Source organism: Erythranthe guttata, chromosome 10 (assembly GCF_056151865.1).
Source record: "Erythranthe guttata isolate IM_541 chromosome 10, IM_541, whole genome shotgun sequence".
Lineage (NCBI taxonomy): Eukaryota > Viridiplantae > Streptophyta > Magnoliopsida > Lamiales > Phrymaceae > Erythranthe > Erythranthe guttata.
The window spans coordinates 8,325,642-8,348,378 of record NC_142542.1 but is presented as its reverse complement, the minus strand read 5'-3'; the positions used below and the strand labels follow the sequence as shown (position 1 = coordinate 8,348,378).

General features: G+C 32.2%; 1 non-coding gene across 1 annotated transcript; it reads left to right on the top strand.

Moving 5' to 3' along the window:
• Window positions 1-15,187: 15,187 nt before the first annotated feature.
• LOC105969289 (uncharacterized) lies at window positions 15,188-19,048 on the top strand. The gene is made up of 7 exons (XR_016033802.1): window positions 15,188-15,498; window positions 16,890-17,000; window positions 17,105-17,203; window positions 17,304-17,414; window positions 17,498-18,161; window positions 18,259-18,398; window positions 18,488-19,048. It is a non-coding gene; the product is annotated as an uncharacterized LOC105969289 (transcript).
• The last annotated feature ends 3,689 nt before the right edge of the window (window positions 19,049-22,737 follow it).

Here is a 22,737-nt window from a genome sequence, read left to right as displayed (position 1 = left end):
TAAATTACATTATTTATTGAATTTTTCTCGCATCTTTCATTATGATGTTTTTTTTATATTTTCGATAATATTGTAACATAAGTATTTGTAATAATTATTTTGCATATCAACTTATACTTTAGAGAAAAAAAAATAATGTCTTACATTAACATAAAATAATAATTTGATTTGATTTTTTTGATATTCTTATGAAAAGTATTGATTTTAAGGATATGATTAATGACTTGATTTAATTTGTTTGATATTCTTATCAAAAGTATTAAATTTAAGGATATGATTGATCACTTGATTTTATTTGTTTATTTATTTTTTGTTATGTTTGCCTTTGTTATATAAAAATTGATATTATTTAGGTTTCTAATTATTACTGTATCAAATCAATATGTGTATTATGCTAAATAAATAATGAACATAATATTTTGTACCTAATAAATACGTAAAAGTGGTAATTTTTTAAAAGCCATGCTTTCATATCTTTAATTTGACTTTGTTATATCCATTAGCCAATTTTTACGAGGTAGATTAATTGATTTGATTGTTTGGTTATTTTTGGTATGTTTCCTTGGTTATGTTATTTCTGATTCTGTTTAATACATTACTATTTAATGTTATTATCAAATCAATACATGATTTGAATAATTTTTTAGTACCCCTAACAATCGCATTCATTTATTATACATCTCAATAATTTCGGATTTTTTTATTAATTCTAATAGTTTGATTTGTTCGAACCGAGTGACACAAAAAATAATAAAATATATTGTTTCCTTAAAGTTATTTTATTAACTTATTTAGTATGTCAAAATTAAGTATAAATACCATCAACACAAACTCATTTATCTCATTCTTTATCAACACATTTTGTTATGATCATGCTAAACCAAGGTCCTCAGCTTAAAACTTTTTTTTTCATCTTTATGTTTTGTAATTTCATAATGCAATCAGTATTGTGCGATGTGCATGCTCGCTTTGAAGTATTTTATTTATCGCCAAATGTTTATTATGTTATCAGTTTATTATGTATGCGTATGTATAATAATCTAACGAATCGTTGTTTTGTTTTCCTTTTAATTTTAATATCCATGGATAACATCGTGTGTGTTATATGCGGCGACGTCGGTAAGAGAGAAACCTTGTCGCGTTGTGTAGAATGCAAAGATATGGTTTAGATATATTATATGGATGGATTTTAAAAACTTTTACTTTTGGTTTTCCATCTTTGATTATACATTCAATAATTGTAAGTTTAGTTTCGATGAAGAAGAAGTTGAGTTTAATGAAGGTGATATTGTAATAAAAAAATACTAAAGTAACTCATGTATGTATTTCGTTATTTGTAATAGAGATTCTTATATGATTTGTTGAATATATTTAAATAAAGGGATAATTAGAAAGAACCCCCTCATCTAGGAAAATGAGTTAAGAAAACACCTCCTCCCTATATAATTAGAGAAAACCCCCTTAGCTAATATTCCACCCATATGATATTTTCATATTTCCAAAATTACCCTTAATTGTCTATTATACTCTTTCAAAATCCTAATCTTATTTTTATTTTTTTCATCAGCCGTTTTCACGCTCCAACGTTTCTCTTCTTCTTTGTTTTTTTTCCTCTGTTTTCTCCGTGACTTCTCCGCCACTGCCGCTGCCGCTGCCGCCGCCGCCGCCGCCGCCGCCGAGAGATGGAGAAAGAAAGAAGATGAAGCACCCATCAAACATTATGAATGATTTTGATAGCAATTCTGAATTCGAATGTCAGGAATGCTACATCGGAGGCGAATAGAGATAAGATTGTCGATTTGTCGCCGGAATCTGATTTTGATAGGTGGCGGTTCTGATTTGGTTGGTGGTGCGAGTTGTGATTTTATTTATTTATTTGTAATAAAAAACCGTCATAATGTCAAAGTAAGGTGGTGATGGTGTGTTGTAGCGGCGGTGTGGTGACGATGAGGAGGCAGATTTAGGGTTTTTTGGTGGATCGGACGGAGGACGGCGCCGGTAGAGAATTTCGCGTGTGCTGAAACCTTAATCGACTATGTACATGTTCATTGTCGATTAAGCTAATCGACTATGCTCTGGCAGTCGATTAAGGTTGATCGACTCCAATTTTTTTATTTTTTTTGAACTTTTTGTTTATTGATTCCAATTGTATAAATCATTTATAATATTTGTTTATTTTTTGTTTTTGTAATATATAGTTGATTTTGTACTTTTTTCGCAGTTGTGATTTGTTATTTTTAGTAGCAGATTTTTAATCGACTATGCTTGACATCATAGTCGATTAATATACCTGATATAGAAAAACAAAATTTTAAAAAAACCAAAAAAAAATTAAAAAATTAAATAATTTCCTTAATCGACTATGAAGCATAGTCGATTAAGGTAATCGACTACGAAGCATAGTCGATTAAGGTAATCGACTATGCTTCATAGTCGATTAAGGAAACTGATACAGAAAAGACGGGAAAAAAAACGAAAAAATAAAAAATAAAATCGCTGAGCGCGTGACCTAGTGATGATGTGGCGGGCGGGGGCAAAACTGGAAAACATAATGGCTGAAAATGGGTGTGGGCTTTTCTCAAATGGACTAAAATATTTTGGGCCTCCCTCCATTAAAAAAAGTAGTGAGGGGGTTTTCTCAGAGAGCCCCTTAAATAAATCTTCTTTAGTTTTTATATTTTCATGTTACAATATTAATTTGTACGTATCGTAATAATTCTTTTATTTTTATTATTTTTTTAATATTTACATAAAATATTATTAGTTTGTACGTTCATAATATTTTTTTGCTATTAATCTTTTGAATCTTTATGTACATGACATTAGATTGACCCTTCTTCATTCACTGTAATTCCAATATTATGATATATAACAACGTTGTGCCTAGATGTATTTGTGACAATGTTTGATTTTGTATGTTTTGAAATAGGAATAATTATTTGTGCAAGCATATTAGAATTTAGAAGTACTGCTTTTGCAGGAAAACCTATACTAACTAGAGAAATATATAAATTATATAGCAAACAAGTCTACATTGATGAGGGAAGAAAAAAATACATTAAAAATAATGTGCGAAATATACAGGAAAATATACATATGTGAAAATGGATGTTGTCAATCTAGCGAGGACATTATGTGTGTGTATTCTTTGGATCATTAAAAAACATTTTAGATAAATTATCTCTTTCCCTAAAACAAAATGGTTTGATATTCCAATGAAAAGAAATCGACGTGCAATTTTACGAGATTGATTTTTATGAAGTAGGTCTCGATTACGGATTTGTTGAGATTGCAAACTGAAATTTGAGGATGATCTAAAATCTCATTAAATAAAAAAAATATTAAATGTATATTAATATTAATTTTCATTATATATTACAAAATAAGTGTATAAGTAATTAATAAAATCGTGTTTACAGTTCAATTAAAATATACCATATATGCCAAACTTTGTACTTTGACCATACTTATTTTTTATAGGTTTTGTTTTGATAAAGTTTTTTTTTATATATTGATCGAAACAATTTTTTTTTTCTTGGGAATTAGAATTTAGTTTTTATATCACATATATTACATTTTATCAAACATTTTGAATTTGAATTTTAATTCTAAGAGTATGCATGATTATTAGAATCTTAATTTTGAAGATAAGTTTGTAAACATTCATATATTAGATTTTAATATAGTTGAAATGTACTTAAATGTACATAAAAATGCACTCAATATTTACTATTCTTTATGTTTATCTTACTGTCGACTCCAATGGAATTTTATTTTTTTAATTAAGGTCATTTAGAAAAATTGTATTTATTTCTTACACTTTTAAGTGATTCATGTTTCAGTAATGTGTATCACTGATTGTATTTGAAGAATAAAAAATGTGCATGTTATTCGCAAGGAATTAGACGAGTTATAGGTGATGTCAATGCATGTGTTGTAAAACACTACTTTGATAATTAAGTTTCATGTCAAGAATTCGAGTGTCTTGGACGAGATAGTTGTACCATTTGGGTCAAATAATGTTTATATTTTTTTATCACAATTTTATAATTTTTTATATTTTATTTTAGCGTTTATTTTGTTTAACTCGGTACTTAAATCAAATGAAACATATATTATGTTTTAAGTTTTTGGATTATATTATATTTTCATTTCTTTAAATTGTCCCCATGATCGTATTAGCACACCCTCTTTTCATTCATAGAGGTATTCGATTTACATCCTCGACGTGTTTTAATCATTAATATATTTTTATCTTAGAATAGATTCTCGTGCATCGCACAGGTGAGTTACTAGTTTATTAGAATGATATGTCTCGGCCCTGGGAATTTGAATGCCTTGGGAAATAATTATAAATTGGACCTTAAAAAGCATTTACAATATATAATAGGTCGAATGGCAAATAGGCTCATGACAAGGGACTTAAATGCACATTGATCCACACAAAAAAACAGTCTTTCAAATAAACTCATCCCCATGTATTTAGTTTAAAATACCCTCCATAATATAATTCTTATCAATTTCATCCATTATGATCTAACTTCCTTAATATTACACATTGACCCCGGATTTAAACAAATATATCACATTAACCTCATTTTAATAATTTTTTGAAAAAAATATTTTTTTTTCTGAATTTTTTTTTCCAGCCAGATTCCGGCGTTGACTTCTTTTTTTTTTTTTGAAATTTCTTTTTTCTGAAATTTGTTTCCGGCCGGTCAACCACTGTTGACCGCCGGTCTCCGTCGTTGACTTTTTTTTTCTTAGAAAAAATATTTTAATTAATATTACTGTCTTGGCTGCTAAATAACTGTCAAAGACAATAATATTACTGTTTGGGACAGTAATATTATGAATATTATTTTCCCGAACAGTAATATTATTAATATTATTGCCACAAAGAGTAATATTATTGCATGAGACAGTAATATTACGGTCGGAGACAGTAATATTACAATCGAACACAGCAAAAATGCAGGCCGAGACGATAAAAATTATTAATACAATAATATTACTGTCTCAGGCAGTTAAATTACTGTTGTAGACAGTAATTTAGCAGCCAAGACAGTAATATTAATTAAAATATTTTTTTGTAAGAAAAGAAAATTTAAAAAAAAAAAAAAGTCAATTAACATTTAAATTATTGTCCCCGACAGTTAAATAACCGCTGGAGACAGTAATTTAGCACCCAAGACAGTAATATTAATTAAAATATTTTTTTAAGAAAAAAAAAAGTTAATTAACAGTTAAATTACTGTCTCCGACATGGCACAAACCACAACTCTAAAACATGCAAAAAGAGGAAGTTTGCACAGGTTCAAGAAGGGAGCAAGGGTGCTGGTATGAGTGCTGAGCAAGGAAACCAAAGGACTGAAGTTGAAGCTTCAACTCAAGCTTCAGTTTCAACTCCACAACTACCACAACCACCAATTTATACTGCAAAAAATAAATAAAAATTACAGTTTTATAATTGTATTATTTTTATTAATTTCAGTATCTCAATGTATATAATATATAAAATTTAAGTTATGCAAACTATTTGTTGAAAATTGCAGGTTAGAAGACCTCATAAGAAAATGACAGTAACATGCAGAATGAACATAATTGGATCATTTATGGTATTTAAATTAATATTTTCATAATTATGTTTTTTTTTAATAAGTTTTTACTTGAATTTATATTTTTTTTCTTATTAATTACAGCCAAGTCAATCTTCTCCAACAATCCACGCTCCAATGATTGTGAATGGAGGTGTTAATTTCATAACACTATCCAATTTAGCATCATCAGTGACCAATCAACTTAAGGGAAATTAACTCAAGCTCTGAAATTGGTACAAGTTCTTCTAAATCAGCCTCTGCATCCATCACAAATTCCAAGGCATCTTCCAAGTCAGTAGTTGGTTCCATGTTAGCCCCTGTTTCTAAGTCAGCTCGTGGTTCCAAGTCAGCCTCCAAGATGAAGAAGTGATCAAGTTTGATCAAGATTGTACTTTTGTTGTTTTGTATGTTTGAATGTTTGATGTTTGGATTTGATAGCTAGTTTGATGTTTGTTTGAATGTTTGAATGTTGGATGTTTGACTGTTTAATGTTCGATGGTTTGTTAGGATTTGAACACAGTTGGTTTGTATGAGATGTTTTGATTTGTTTGGATTCGAACATAGTTGGTTTGTATGGGATGTTTGATGACAATTTCAAGTTATTGAATGTTTGATATTTGAATTTCAAGTTAATGAATAAGCTTCTGTTTTTGAATTATGTATATATAAGTTCCATAATTGATCAATACATACAAGGTACTTGATGGAAATCAACATAATAGCTAGCAAATGAAAATTGACCAATACAAGAATTACTACCAAATTCACCAAATTCAAAAATTATTACCAAATTACCAAATTCACCCTTACAATAACTACAAACAACTGAAAATTGACCATATAAGAACTACTACGAAATTCACCAAATTCAAGAACTAGTACCAAATTACCAAATCCACCATTACAAGAACTCCTAACAACTGAAAATTGACCATAAACAAAACATTACAAACAACATCCACATACAAACAAAACATTACAAACAATATCCACATACAAACAAAACATTACATATACCCTCTTTATGTGCCAATTTTCATGACAAATATGGCAATGAACAGAAGTATGACCATAAAGACTCCAACTTGCAACTTCATCCTCTTATTGTACATTGCAATCAAACCCTCCAGTTTCTTGGCTCTTTTCTAAATAATCCTTCTTTCCTCTGCAAGTTCACCTTCTAGCTTGTTCATTTTTTCTTCTTTCTCTTTGTAGCAAGCCACTTCACCTTCTACTTGGTTCAATATTTCTTCTTTCTCTTTGTAGCAAGCTAATTCACCCTCTAGTTTTTTCACTCTCCTACAAAGTCCGGGGATAATCATCTTGGATCTACCACATATTTCAGGATTCAACCACTTGAATACAACATAGTAGGTTGGTTTCTGTAACGAATCCCAAAATTTAAAACAAATGAGCGCATTTTACCTCATAATTTGGGAAAGCTTGAAATAACAAATTCAATATACAGTAATGAACAAATAAAAGGAAAGCATTTTAACCCATAATTTGGGCAAGATTGGTATCTTCTCCCTAGATTGTCTGGCGTCCATGATGTAATCATTGGCAAACGAAATCCACATTTACAATTGATTGTGTAAAATGTTGAATGAGCTTCAGAGCTCGTTGAGGATGAGCTCCGACAGCCATAATTAGATCTTTTACTCATATTTTATGCTACATCGAAAACATTGAGGTGAACTTCCATCGAAGAGAAGCAAATGAAAGGCTTTCATAAAAATTCTCGTAGAATCGAGAATGAAGTTTTCATTTTGTACATGCCAGATCAAGAATTAGTAACTGCATCCAATTTCAAAAAAAAATCCCAATTGTGTCTAACTTTCCATTTTTGGAATGGAATAGTATCAAGATCAAACCTTATTCCATGGTATTTACATGAGGTTCCTCTTTAAGAAATCAACACTACAAGTAGACTAATTACCAAAATCGAAAATAGTTCAAAGATAACAACTTCGAGGAAACTTACCAAATCGAAAATTGTTTTGCAATTGTGACGCTTTAACTACTCGGACATTCAAAAACTCGAGAACACGATTCTGCTATTTTTGAATTTCACCTCAATTGAAGGATTCAAAATGAGATTTTAGGGATTGGATTTACGGGTTCATTGGGGATATGGAGAATTGGGGATTTTAGAATAGAAACAGGGGAGGAGATTGACGTGTCGCTCCACATCACGTTTCATCGGCCAAGTAGACACTGGGTGTTGTCCAGCTCGACATTTAACGGCCACATAGACATCACGTGAGCACGCGTGCTATTTTCGTCGAAGTTAGCTGACGACGTTAACGACAGAATATAAAGTGATCAAAAGTGGCAAGTTTGAGGACATATTTCGTGGATTGAAATATTTGAGGACATAAATCGTTTTAGTGGTAAAGTTTAGGGACATAAAGTGTAATTTTCCTTGTCGAAATAGAAGTTAAATTGAGGTTACAATTATGAATTGAGTTGAAAGGATTGGGGGTAATTTTGTCAAATGCATTAATTTTGATTTTATTTATAATACATATTAAATGGACGAACTTATTGGCTAAAAAAAGTCCATAAACCTATAATAATAAAGATGGTTGGTCAGATACTTATGCATAAAAACCCCATAATTAATTAATTATAAGATCAATATTGAAACACTAATGTTCACTTGAAGGTTAGTTTCACAGTTATACCCTTTCTTATATCAATTTTCTTTTTATTTTATATTAAGTTATTCCTGAAACCCTAGATCTTATACTTGCATCACGGCGGTTCCTCCTATCTTCTCACCACACCCACAACCCCGTTGTCCCGCCGGACGACGACGCCCTCTCCGTCCTCCTCCTCCTCGACGAGACCTCCTGCTCCACCAGAGATGGAACTGTCCCTGCCATCGCTCCTCACATCCGCCCTCGCGTCGCCGGCCCCTTTCTCTTCCCTCTCCACCGTCTCACCCTTATTTCTTCTCTCTCCACCGCCGCGCAGCCTCCCCTATGAGATGAAATTAGCAATTGTATGTTCCATTCTTGTGTTTTTTATCGGTAATATTGGAATATGTTTCGTGAGTGTTGATTATTCGTGATTTAGATGTTAAGGAGGGGGCATTCACGAGTTGTTTTGTGAATCATTAGTATAGATATCAACAGGTGTCATCATCAGTTGATGATAATTCATCTAGAGTCTGTTAATTCGTGTCTAACTAAAGTCTGGCACGTTTCATGCGTGTGTATGTGATTTCGAAGGTTGCAACGCTATAAGCAATGATATGGGCGAGGCATGATTCTTAGTGAGTTATGTTATTTTACATAATGGATTATGATATGTTTGCAATAATTTAATTTTATATTGGTTTTCGATAAGTTTAATAGTCGATTTCGTAATGGAATACATTAATTAAATAGTGGCCGTGCTTAATTACATAATGGTTTTCGTTATTTATATAGTGGTTTTCGTTAATTACCTAGCGATTTTCATTAATTACATATCGATTTTCGTCAATTACATAGTGGTTTTTGTTAATTACATACTGGTTTTCAATAAGTGTATAGTGGATTTTCGTAACCGAATACGTTAATCACATAATGGTTTTTTTATAAGTTTATAGTGAATTTCAATTTGTAAAAACTATTTTTTAAATGAATTTGAAAACTAGAAGCAAAATAAATTAAAAAATAAAAAATCAGAATTAAAAAATGAAAATAATTTTTTTTAAAAAGAAAATCCAACATTTCTTCTTAAATATTCGAAAATAAAAATAATATAGAAACCAATTTCTTTAATCGAAATTCAAAAAACCAATTTTCTGAAGAAAAAAAATACGAAAAAAGAAAATTACAAAAAAAGAAAAAATTGAAATGCTATGAGATTTTTGAGGAATTTTGGGGAGTGTGCGGATATTTAAAGGAGTTATTTTTTGAGGAAAATATGATTTTCTTTTTCCTATTTTCGGATGAATAATTAGGGGCATTTTTGGAAGTTACAAGTAAAAGGGTTCTCACTAATTGTTGATTTAAAATTTGTCTTATCTTAATGAGAAAATTCTACGGGGGACTTTTGTCAAATAGCCCCTAGAATTAAACTAGGATTCTTTTTAAAGCCTCAACTAAAATGAGAATTAAACCAGGGTCTTTTTGAAACAATTAGGGGTCCCCCAAGTAATGTTTTCATAGTCATAATATTAAATGATATTTAAAATTTAGAAATAGTTAAACAATATGAATAACCATGAACATATCATATTACATAGTTTAAGTATTTGTTGAGAATTTTTACACTTATTCTTGCAGTTGACGTGAATAAAATGCCTCAATCGATTACAATTAGTTAGATATTGAGTTCTTCTATTAAATTTTATAACTCTTTTTTCCAGCAATCTTTGCATTTTTTAATAACTTCAAAGAGTTTTGGCAAATTGAAATATACAATATTTTATTTTATTATAGTTAAACAAAGGTTACATATTTTTACTTGTTGAATAATATTTTTATACTATATTCAAAAAAGATTCCGGGGCTCTGCCCTGAATCCCATCAACTTTTCATTTACCTTAATATCGTCAATATTTTAGTCATATTTTCCCCAAAATTCTTAACTGCTAATCAAAAATCTTGTCCAGTTGTGCTCGTTAGAATGAATTAATGTGTATATTATATAATACAAATATGGGCCCATTTTTTACAAATGCTTAAAACTCGCCTAGGGCCCCCAATTTCTCAGGAAACAACCTTGAATTGAATTACAGTTAAACCTTTATAAATTAATACAGTTGGGAACATCAAAATCCCATTAATTTAGTGAAGTATTAACTTATCGATAAATTAATAATTATTAATTTATACATTAATTAATAACTTATTAATTTATGAAATTATTATTATATTATTATTTTCAATAATTAAAACTACATGTATATTATTCATTGTACCTATAATTCAATACACTATAGAACCCGTTTCACGAACGGAAGCTTTTAGAGCAGTAATGGTATTGAACATTTTTTGTTGAGTTATGAGAAAACTATACGAGAAGTACCTAATCATGTTAAGAAAAGTGAGGGACGAGATTGATGGTAATGTGAACTTCATCAAGAAACAAGCGCCAGTTAAATTATATTTTATTCATTCTTCATAGATCTATAAAATATACTGTTCCATGTAATTTAAGAATTATTTTTATGTATTATTAATTTATATATTATACGGGGCTTCTTAAATTTTTGAATGTCCATTATCTTATAAATTTAGCGAATTATTAATTTAGCACGTTGTCCCCGAGTCGGGACCGCAAAAGTTTATTATTTAAGCGAACTTATTAATTTGTCGGGTATTAATTTATGGAGGTTCTACTATAAGATTTTTTTATGGGGAAATATGCAATGCCCCCCTCAAATAAGAAATATTTTGAACTAAATCCAATTGAATTTAAAGTCTTTTGCCTACACCCAAATTTCATTCTAAATTAGTGAAAACCTGTTGGACTAGTGTGAGAAGACAAAAATACCCTCAACTAGTATAACTCTAATCCCTCAACCTTCTCCGCCTCTCCACCTAAATCCCTCAACTCTCTCCGAAAATTCTGACCTTCCACCATCGCCGCTCGTTGTCGCCTCCGCCTTTTTCGTCTCCCCATAAATCTCTTTCTCTCTTGTTCTTAATGCTCTCGATTTCTTTCTCTTCTTTTTCCAGATCTGTACACCACCACCGACGCCGTTGTTGTCGCATCTTTTGTCTCCACGTATATCTCTTTATATCCTTTTCATTATCTCTCTCCATTTCTCAATTTTTTTTCCAGATCTGTACACCACCACCAGCGTCGTCGCCTCCCTTGCTCTCTCTTTCATTCATCGCCACCACCGCCGTTGTCGTCGACCGCCCCTCATCCCTTTCGTTATCTTTCTATCTATATATCAATTTCCTTTTTTTTTTTTTTTTTTTTTTTTTTTTTTTTTTGAACATACAGTTTTAGATTTGAGCAGCAATAGTAATATACACGACTACGGGTCGGGTCGGTTCCGAGTCCGAGCCGGGCCCGGGTCCGACTTTTAGGGGACCCAAAACCGACCTATGGGGAGGCGGATCCACTCGGGTTCAGGTCCGGGTCCAAAACGATTTTTCAATTTTTTTTCCATGTAATTACAAGAAAGAAAAAAAATAGTAAATTGAAACTTGAAAAAAAACTTGAGATTAACTTTAAATTCAAAATTAAAAAAAAAAAAAAAAAGGAAGTTGAATTTAAATACTAAATAATTTTAAAAAAATTGAAACTATTAACACCTTGAGATATAATCTAAATAAAATGAAGGTTGTGAAGATTATATTAGGGGTATTTATAAGTGAAAATAATAATTGAGAGATTTTTCAAATTTTCAAAAGTCAAATAAATTCAGAATTCAATCTTTTTTTTTAATTACATGGGTTGAACCGTAATTTTTTATATTTTTCTAAATTAAATATATATGCATTTTTGTTATTAGTGGAGATTTTTAATATTAATAATAGTGAATATGACAATTAATAATTTATTAAACATGAGTTATACAATTATTATAATCGTTTTACAGTTTTATTTATATTTATATGTTTATGGTTAGGACTATTATCATAATTTATTTTGCCCGAAAGGTTAGTACTCTACTAAACTACTTTTGTAAACCTGGTTCAAGTCCCAAACCATGCATTTTTTTGTGATATTTTACATTAAATTCGGGTGGACCCTCCTCTGGTAGACCCGTCGGGTCTTGGTCCACAAAAACAAGAATCGAAACCGACCCATGCAAACTCGGGTCCGGGTCCTGGTCCACGGTGGTCGGGTCGGCATGACTATAGTCATATTCAAATAACAAGTTCTCTCTTCTCATTTCAAGTTAACTTGTATTAACAACATTCAAATTTTAATTTTTTGTGTGGATGTTGATTGGATTGTATTCGTGAATAATAGACAATTTTCGTTGTTTTCTATAATTTGGTAAGCATGACTCTACTATACTATATAATCAGAATTTTTAAGTTGAAATGTAAAAAAGGGCAATATAAAGGAATAATAAGACTTCAGTTGATATAGTCACATATAGTCAGTCATATTAGACTATAGTCATATTTAACTATAGTCATATTCAGCGTAGTAAACTTATCGGGAGAAAAAAATCAATTTTTTGTTTAAAAAAAAATTAATTTTTTTTAAATATTCAAAACATGTTTAAAAATTTAATAAAAAATGTTAAATGCAGTCAGAAAATTATAAAATGCACTCCAAAATTGCTAAATACAATCCATATAATTACTGATGCAATAAGTAAATGAAAAGTATTTTAGGTATAAAAAAAGCTAGGGGTATTGCGAATGATGAATTTAGGGTTGGGTTTTATGTCTATATCTTATCGGTTTGAGGGGTCTATAGCTAAATGCCCCTTTTTTATTTAGGGAAAATTTCACTTTCCCCCTTATACTTTGGCTCGATATCACTTTATCTCGTTTACTCTCGATTGCATCGATTTGACCCTGCACTTGAAAAGTTTTCTTAATGTGGTCCTCGTTGTTAATTGTCAGATATTTGACCTTAACACATTTGGTCTAAGCACTGAAATTACAAAAAAACGTCACCCCTCTGAGTTTAAATAATTATTAAAAAAACAAAAATAAAATTAAAAAATTAATTATAAAAAGGGATTATTTTAGAGACCCCTCATATGGAAATTATATGTAACTAACCACCAAGCTAATTACATCCTTGTGCATACCTCCTCCATTTTGAAATTAATTTGACAGACTCCCTCGCCCATCCTGAAGTACCTGAAATGCTCTTTTAAAATCTGTTTTAAACCCTAGCCACTCACAGTCGTCTCTCTCTTGCTCTCTCAACTCTCAGATTCAAATCCCGCCCCCATAGATCTCCAACCGGCGAAGTTGCTTCCCGGAGTCATAACTCTCTCTCCGCTTGTCGGAATTAGATGGTTTTAACTACCGTCAGATTCTTCTCGTTGAGCTCCTTTTTTTTTTTTTGGTGATTTCATTCAGTTTGGAGCGTTGTATCTGTTTTTGCAAAAAAAATTCAGTCGGTGCGTATTTTGACGACGGTGGGTCTTGCCGGAGGTGTAATTTGTGTTCCGCCAGTCAGAATTTGACGGGCTACCCACCATTGGATTCCTCTCGTTGAGATCTATATTTTGATGGCAATTTTGTTCATTTTTATATTGTCAAATTTATTTCTATATTTTTTTCATTTATGAGCGTGGAACCTTGGGTGGTTAATTATCGGCGGCTAGGGTTTTGGTAGGATGTGATTGGGGTGAGGAGTCATTGGCGGTTTGGTCTAAAATTCGTAGCATTTCGCAGCTATGTCATTTCTCTCTTTATCTCTCGATTTCTTAGTGTTTGTTGATTTTTGAGTATTTTGATGTTTCTTCAATTTTTGTTGATTTGCACTAAAATAATTTTTTTTGTTTTGATTTTGCTATAGCAGCTTAATGAAGGCCAATGATCCTATTCTTGAAGGTGTCAAAAATTTGGTTGAAGTTAAATTTGCAGTGTTCAACAGATTGTATACATTATTGTACGTTACTATACATTACTAGTTACATATGCATATATTTTGTGTATTTTCGATTTGTATTTTATTGGTTCTGATGTGATTTATAATATATATATATATATATATATATATATATATATATATATATATATATATATATATATATATATATATATATATATATATATATATATATATATATATATATATATATATATATATATATTTGATATTTGTAAATTTTTGTTGCTAGGGTTTATGAATTTCTTTTGTATAACCAATATTCGCGTGTATATATAATTGATCGACTAAAAATATTGGTTAAAAAAAAAGAACATAACTACGAATTGCGACAATTTACTACAGTTACATGTAGTTATTTTCTGTACAACAAACATATTAATTTAAAAATAAAAGAAAATAATAAAAAAAATAAAAGAAAGAAAAATTAAATAAAAAAAATTAATAAAAAAAATAATAAAATTATATATAAATTAAACAAAAAAATTTACAAAAAAATTAATAATAACAAATAAATCAGCGAAAATGCTAAATACATGACCAGAAATGCTAAATGTAGTTTGGCCGAAAATTGCATATAAGGGTAGTATAGTACTTTCGCCTCTTCAGGGGGTATGTCAAAGGATGAATCTGACTTGGGCTTATTCCTAGTTTATTTGATACCTAGCGGGCATTTAAAATAAGGCCTAATAAAAGTTTAAGACAATGAGAAAGCATAGTCCACGACGACAACCACAATTTATTATTATTTTTTTAATAATTATTTAAACTGTGAGGAGTGGTTTTTTTGTAATATTTATACTTATATCAAATGATGTTAACGTCAAAGGTGTGAAAACTAATAACGAATGCCACATTGAGACAAAATTTTAAGTACATAGAACAAATCAATGCAATCGAGAGTATTAAGGGGTCAAGCGATATCAAGCCAAAATATAAGGGAAATTAGAATTTACCCTTTTATTTATTAAAGCATCCAATTGCATGAATGATTGAATGTGAATAAGCTCAAAATTGCAAGGCAAAGAATGAAGTTGACTTTTTTCATATAACAGCAGACAAAGTCAAAAACTTAACGACAGAGACGACCAACTCATTCTTGATCCCGATGAAGAATCCACAACTCTAAACCCAAAAAGAAGAAGAGAGAGAGAACTCCTCCATCGAATATCCGATTCCCCTTAATTTTCTTTTTCTCTTTTCTTTTCTTTAAATAATTTTAAGGTCTTCTAAATCAAAGATGTCTACTGAAGAAATCACGAGCATTCATGAATGCGCAGAGGCAGGAAATCTCGATGGCTTGCAGAAACTACTTCTCCAAAATCCTTCTCTCCTTAATCAAACTAGTGATGCTCTTGTAAGATCTCTCTCTCTCTCTCTCTCTCTCTCTCTCTCTCTCTCTCTCTCTCTCTCTCTCTCTCTCTCTTACATTTTGAGTTAAATTCTGCAAATACGCACTTGATTTGGTGCTATTATTTAGAATACCTTTCAAAAATTTGGCTATACTATCATTTTCTAGCTTCACAAATGAAGCAGTCCAATTCCGATCACCCTAATTAAATTAAAAACTTGGATTACCCACTTTCTTCGTCTAGGCAATTCCGATCTCCCTAATTTTTGTTTCTTGTTGTTTGTTGATCTTGGAAACAGTGATAAATGGCTCCACTGTTTTGAGGTTTTTAGCTCTTTCCCATGGTGTACTTCTTTTTCTTTTTCTTTTTTTTTTTTTTTTCAAACTAGTAGGTGTGCTGTTTTTTGTAATTTTCAGTACTTAGACGAAATGGTGTTAAGGTTAACTGTCTGAAACTACCGGCGAGGGCCTTTTTTAGTGTTTGTTTTCAGTGTAGTGTGTGTAATGTTTTTTAGTGTTTCGGTGTAGTGTGTGTATATTTTTTAGTGTGTGTTTTCAGTGTAGTGTGTGTAATTTTTTTTATTGTGTGTTTTCGATGTACTGTGTATTATTTGTGTGTGTTTTCGGTGGTGTGTGTATATTTGTTTACTGTGTGTTTTCGGTGTAGTGTGTGCAATTCTTTGCATTGTGACAATTTTTCAAGTACGAGGGGGTCGATTGTTGCAATCGATTGCAAAAAGGGGGTAAAGTGATCCCGAGTCAAAGTACATGAGGGGAAAGTGGAATTTGCCCTTGTTTTAATCAGGGTAGTTTAGTCGTTTCAACAATATCAACAACGAAATTTGATGTAAGGGGCGGTAGTCTAAATAGAACTCATTATAAGGGGTTAATGCTAACTTTTTTAACATAAGGACTTTTTCGTCAATTAAATAATTCATATGGGTCTATGCAGTTAACTCAACTTTTATATTTGAGAATTGAGATACTATTACTGTCTAAAATGGATTTTTATTAATTTCTATGCGAATTGCGTGTTTTATAATACCGATTCTTCTTTCATGATCAGCTAATGCACTATGGTTTGTGATCGATATTTGAATCTAAGGTAGTTCATTCCATCATTTGTTGTTACATCTTAGGAAAATAGACAAACTCTGCAAAATGTTAGACAAATATTATCAATAGAATCAGAAAATTCAAGATTTCCTCGTCATACACTAAATTTTCTGACAACTGCGTTCATAGAAATATGTTCGGCTTTTATGAATGCACCTTGTGCTTTTCATGTGTCCATATATATATATATATATATATATATATATATATATATATATATATATATATATATTATATTTCCTGGTATATTGACGATTGCTTGTTATTTTTATTGGGTGTAGATGCTAGAAACCCCATTGCATATTGCTGCTAGTGTCAATAAAATTGAGATAATAAAGTATTTGCTTGACTGGGAAGGACCAGGGAAAGTGGAGTTGGAAGCTAAGAATGCGGTATGTATGTCGACGAAACAATAATTAATGTATTAAGGTTTCATAATTATATTTTCATCTTACTGTAATATATTTCTCCATTTCGCTGACCATTGTATGCACAGTACGGCGAGACTCCATTGCACACTGCAGCTAAGAATGGATGCAACGAGGCGGCCAAGTTGCTTCTCGGCTCTGGTGTCAATATTGAAGCAAGAACAAATGTACAATATTTTATTTTTCCTTTGTGTCTTAATAAATACTTGCAGTATCTGAATTTCATAACCTTATTTACAATTTTTTTGCTGTCCGAATTTCTTGCAGAACTCGATGACTCCATTACATCTTGCAGTTGGTTATGCACTTCGATCTGGAGACAACTCGATTGTGATAACGTTATCAGAATATAATGCTGATTGTTCCGCCAAAGACGATGTATGATTCATATTCATTTTTTATTTAATTTTAATATTGATTTTCATTGATAATGAACTTTTATTTATCATGGATGTGGGCAGGAGGGTATGATTCCTTTCAACTATCTCCCAATAGGCCTACAAAACGATGAATTGGTGAAATTTCTGAAAGTTGATGCTCCGACTCAAACTGACAATTCTGCAACACCGATCTACAGTAAAATGCTCCACTCAAAGGCTGGACATCGCATCAATAAAATAATGGGAATCGTTTCATCAGGAAACTTAAGTCCTGCAAATTACGAAGAAAAAATAAACAAGATCATGGGAATGATGAATACATCAGGCGGCTCAAGGCCTGAAAACTACAAAGAAAAGATAAAAGAATTCGTGGAAAAGGTTAATACATCAAAGACTGGACAGAGTTACGAAGAATGCATAAAACAGTTCGTATTGGAAATGAAGAATACACCAGGCAAATCTAGGCCTGGAAATAACGAGGAACACGTAAACGAGACGGGACAATCTAATACTTCGGGGTCCTCATTCACTGGAAATGGATCCCAAGATGATGAAGATGGAATAGAAAGAAAGATGAAAGAGTTTGATCAAGAACTATCGAAGATGGTTGGATTGCATGAGCTTAAACTTCAGCTCAAAAAATGGGCAAAGGTGATGCTCATGGACGAGAAACGTCGTGCGATGGGGATAAATCCTGGACCAAGAAAACCACCTCACATGGCGTTTCTTGGAAATCCCGGGACAGGTATTTTCGCTCAATTATGGCCCGTTATTTATATCGCTGTTGTCTCGTCTTTTTTTTATTTATTTATTAACTGGATCTTTGAGTATTTCTTGTGCAGGTAAGACCACCGTGGCACGAATCCTAGGCAAACTACTTCAATCTGTTGGTGTACTTTGTTCTGATAGTGTAACAGAAGTGCAATGCTCGGATTTGATAGGAGAGTCCATTGGACAAACCGGACCAAAGACTAAAAAAAAAGTAAAGAAATTTTTATTATTTTTTAAAGTTCCGTAATGTTCTTAAAGCTTCTTTCATGTTTTAATAATTTTGGATTGACGCTTTTATAGATCGAAGAGGCCATGGGGGGGATTTTGTTCATTGATGAAGCATATCGTTTAGCACCTGAGCATAGCACCAAAGACTATGGTGTGGAGGCAATGGAAGAGATTATGTCTGCGATGGAAGATGGAAACATTGTGGTCATTTTTGCTGGTTCAACTGAGCCGATGAAGCGTGTGTTCTCTTCGAATGCGGAATTTTGCAAAAGAGTTGCCCATTTTTTTAAATTTGATGATTTTACATGCAACGATCTTGCACAGATGGTAAAGATAAAGATGAGCGAGCAAAATGAGAACAGCAAGTTGTACGGATTTAAGCTGCATCCCTCATGTACATCCGGTGCTATTCTTAAAGTGATTGAAAAGAACTCCACAAAGAAGCTACGGAACAAACTGAATGCAGGTTTGGTTGATCAAATGTTGAACAATGCTCGAGAAAATCTTGATTCGAGGCTGAATTTGAAATCTAAAGGTGATGAACTATTGACAATCACATTAAGTGATTTGAGAGCTGGACTTTTAAAATGTTATCGGCGAGAGTGAATGTCGATTATTGAAGGAGAAAAGAAATGGAGATGAGAAGTTGGTTTGTGTGTGTATACATTCTTTGAGATGATTGTACAACTCCAAGATATATACATTCTTTGAGATGATTTTCTAATTTTCATTTTCTTATGTTTGTACGTAATTCAATGCACTTAATTAGTTATGTAATGAAATAAGTACGAACGGAACAGAACGTACGAATCATGTTTTAGTATAAGTCGTCCTCGGTATATTGGAGATGCGACTTTGTGTGCTATGGGGGCGGGTGGGGTTAAAGATGGCTTCAAAGTCGAGAACGATACTGATTTCTCATTCGATGTAGTCCTTTGTTCGAGATTTAGAGTTTTTTAAACCAACTTTTGGGATGAAAATTATAGCTTTGTAAAATCTACAAGGGCTCTTTTGAAGATAGATTTAGGGACTCAGTGTGTTAAAATATGACAACATTAGTGTGTATTCTGTTGATGGCGGTAAATGGAGGACCAAAAGTGAAAAACGTGCAAACTTGGTAGTCCAACACTTTAATTATCGGGGTCTTTACAAATAAGCCCATCAATGGGTACTTATTCATAAAGAGATTCAGACAATAAACTCATTTACAAAAAAAGTCCACACATAGTCCAGATTTTTGTAAAAGACTAAAATAGCCCCTCATACTTTAATATGCTCAAATTTCATCATTTAATTTAGGGTCCATTAGATATAACCCCCTTAGTCTTACAAATATTAGGTGTAGATCCAAACTCAAATTTGCCATTTTGATAAAAACCCATATTTTACTAAATTCCATCAATACCCTCAATCAAATCCCACAAATCCCGTTACTTTACCTTTTGAAATTATATCAAATCTCTCTCTATTTTCCCGTTAAAACACTATCCCACAAACCCACTACCAAAATCTGCAAACGTCCCAAAGAAAACCAGAAATTTATACACCGGCGATTGACGATTTTCTGCACTCCGAAATCCCTCCATATTTTCCCGCCGGGTTCGCCGCTTCCACCTCCGACCGCCGCCACCTCCGTCACCGTTGTCGCCGGTGGCCACCGACGATAACAACGATATTGGCCATAAGCAACACCTCCACCACCGCCTAGTCCTCCACCACCACCACATCCGACCACCTCCACCTCCAAGACCGCCAAAAACGACCAAGACCTCCGCCGCTCCCGCCTCCAAGGTCGTAACAATTAATTAGGAGTGATATCGTCGTTGGCCGCCGTCGCCGCCGCCGTCACTGCTCCAATCTAGGGTTACTCAAATCTAGGATCACTCAAATCTAGGGTTTTGATAATTCTTCGGCCCATAGTTGATTAACGAGATGCATAGTCGAATTACATCTGTATTAATAGACTATCCCATATCATTTAATAGACTATCCCACTGATATAATTTGACTATGGATCTCGTTAATCGACTATGGGCCGAAGAATCATCAAAACCCTAGATTTGAGAAGTGACGGCGGCGGATTTGTGTTTTAAAATTACGTTAACTATCTCATATCATTTAATAGACTATCCCATATATCTAATTCGACTATGGGTTTAGCTATTTGACTATTGGGCCGAAGAATCAACAAAATCCTAGATCTGATAAGTGATGGCGGCGGATTTGTGTTTTAATATTGTTAGACTATCCCATATCATGTAATAGACTATCTCATTGATCTAATTCGACTATGGATCTCGTTAATCGACTATGGATCCCGTATTATTCAACCACATAGTATATTAATAATTTCAATATAGTACATTAATCTGCTATGATAGTATATTACGGTTATAGTAGTGATATGAAATTGTGTTACAAACAATATACCACTGAAATGACAAGAACATTGAGAACAAAACCAACGCAAAGTATTCCAACATAACCAATAAAATAGTACATTAATAATCTCATAATTTCAATCTAGGGTTTTGATAAAATACTTAAAACACATCATAACACAATCAAACCAATATGTCGAGTTAAAAAACTCTAGTACATTAATAATCTCATAATAGTATAATAAAATGATAATGGTAGTATCATACGGTATTCATAATAGTATACTACTGTATTACAACGGTTTAACACTTAACCGAAGTTACCGAGCCATTACATCGTAAACACGACATTAATTAAACATATCAAATCTTAGGGTGGTTTGGAAAATAACAACCATCGGAATCATTTGAATCCATTGAGTTTATGTCCTCGTCGCTATCATCAGGAATGCAGTCGACTTCTTCTTCGAACAACTGCATAAAGCATGCATTCAATGCCTCACTTCCAGTGGCATCAACGGCTCCAACTAGTTCACCCCCACCCCCTGTTCCATCATCATCAGAAATAACAACTTCACCATCATATGAACCTAAAATCATGAAACGAACTTAAAAATGCTGAATACTAAAAATGATTAAATAGACTGCAAATACATTTGAATGACAATAAATTAACATCATCAAAAATAAACTTGAAAATGCATAACCCATACAATCAGTTAAAAAAAACTGCGAAAATGTATTTCAATGTACTACCGAGCACACTAAAATCAACTGTTATAAACAAATAAACCAACTATCACTCGATTATTGCGTAAACCAACTACGACACTCATATAAAACAACTCTGGTCCGACTGCGTGAACCATCCTCTGCCAACTCTGTGAATCCTCTTCCAAACAAACATCATCAGCCAAAATAAGGATGTATATGTGACGACGTAATTTTTTTAAGAAACGATCTTCTTTACTACCAATATAATCAACGTATCAACACAAATCTTAAAATGTCTACCCACCATAACAAAACAACCCCCGCACAAAAATACAGCGAAAATAAAAACGAAAAAAAAAGTTCATACCCGCTTAACGACGGACAACGATGAACGCTCAGATCCGAACCTACCTCCACGCCGGTGAAAACTTCTTCAAAGCCGATGGAAACGATGAATCGATGGAGAAATTCTTCAAAACCGATTGTACACGTTGTGATAATAAATACAGCGAAATTAAAAACGAAAAAAAAAAAAAACGAAAAAAAACACATTCATACCCGTTTAACGACGGACAACGATGAACGCTCAAATCTGAACCTATTCCCACGCGGGTGAAAAAATCTTCAAATCCGATGGAAAACGATGAAACGCTGGAGAAATTCTTCAAAACCGATTGTACAAGATTTGATAGAAACCGCTAATATACTCACGTAATTTTATTCCGTGATTTTAGGCAACGTATCAGCAATCTCATATCACGTAGTTAAGGAAATAAATGCCGTTCAAAAATAAAACAGGGGTATTAAAGGGAAATTACATAATATATTTTGCTAAGTTGGCAAATTTGGGTGTATCTCAAAAAGGGAAAAATTAATTGGATCTACCTCATTAGAAAATATAAACAAGGGGGTTATCCCTAATAAACCCTTTAATTTAATTTAATTTAACCTCAATTTGACCCAAAATTTCACAAATTATTCAATTTTGACCAAAAACACATTTTTATGGACAATTTCGTCCGTCACCGCCGTTGACCGCCGGTCTCCGGCATTGACTTTTTTTTTTCTTCTTGATTTTTTCGCCAGTTTCCGGCGTTGACTTTTTTTTCTCTTTCTTTCTTTCTTTCTTTCTGTAACATTTTTTTTTTCGTTTAAACAGCAATATTGTTGTGATTGACAGTAATATTAACTATATTACTGTTAAACACAGTAAAATTAACTATACTA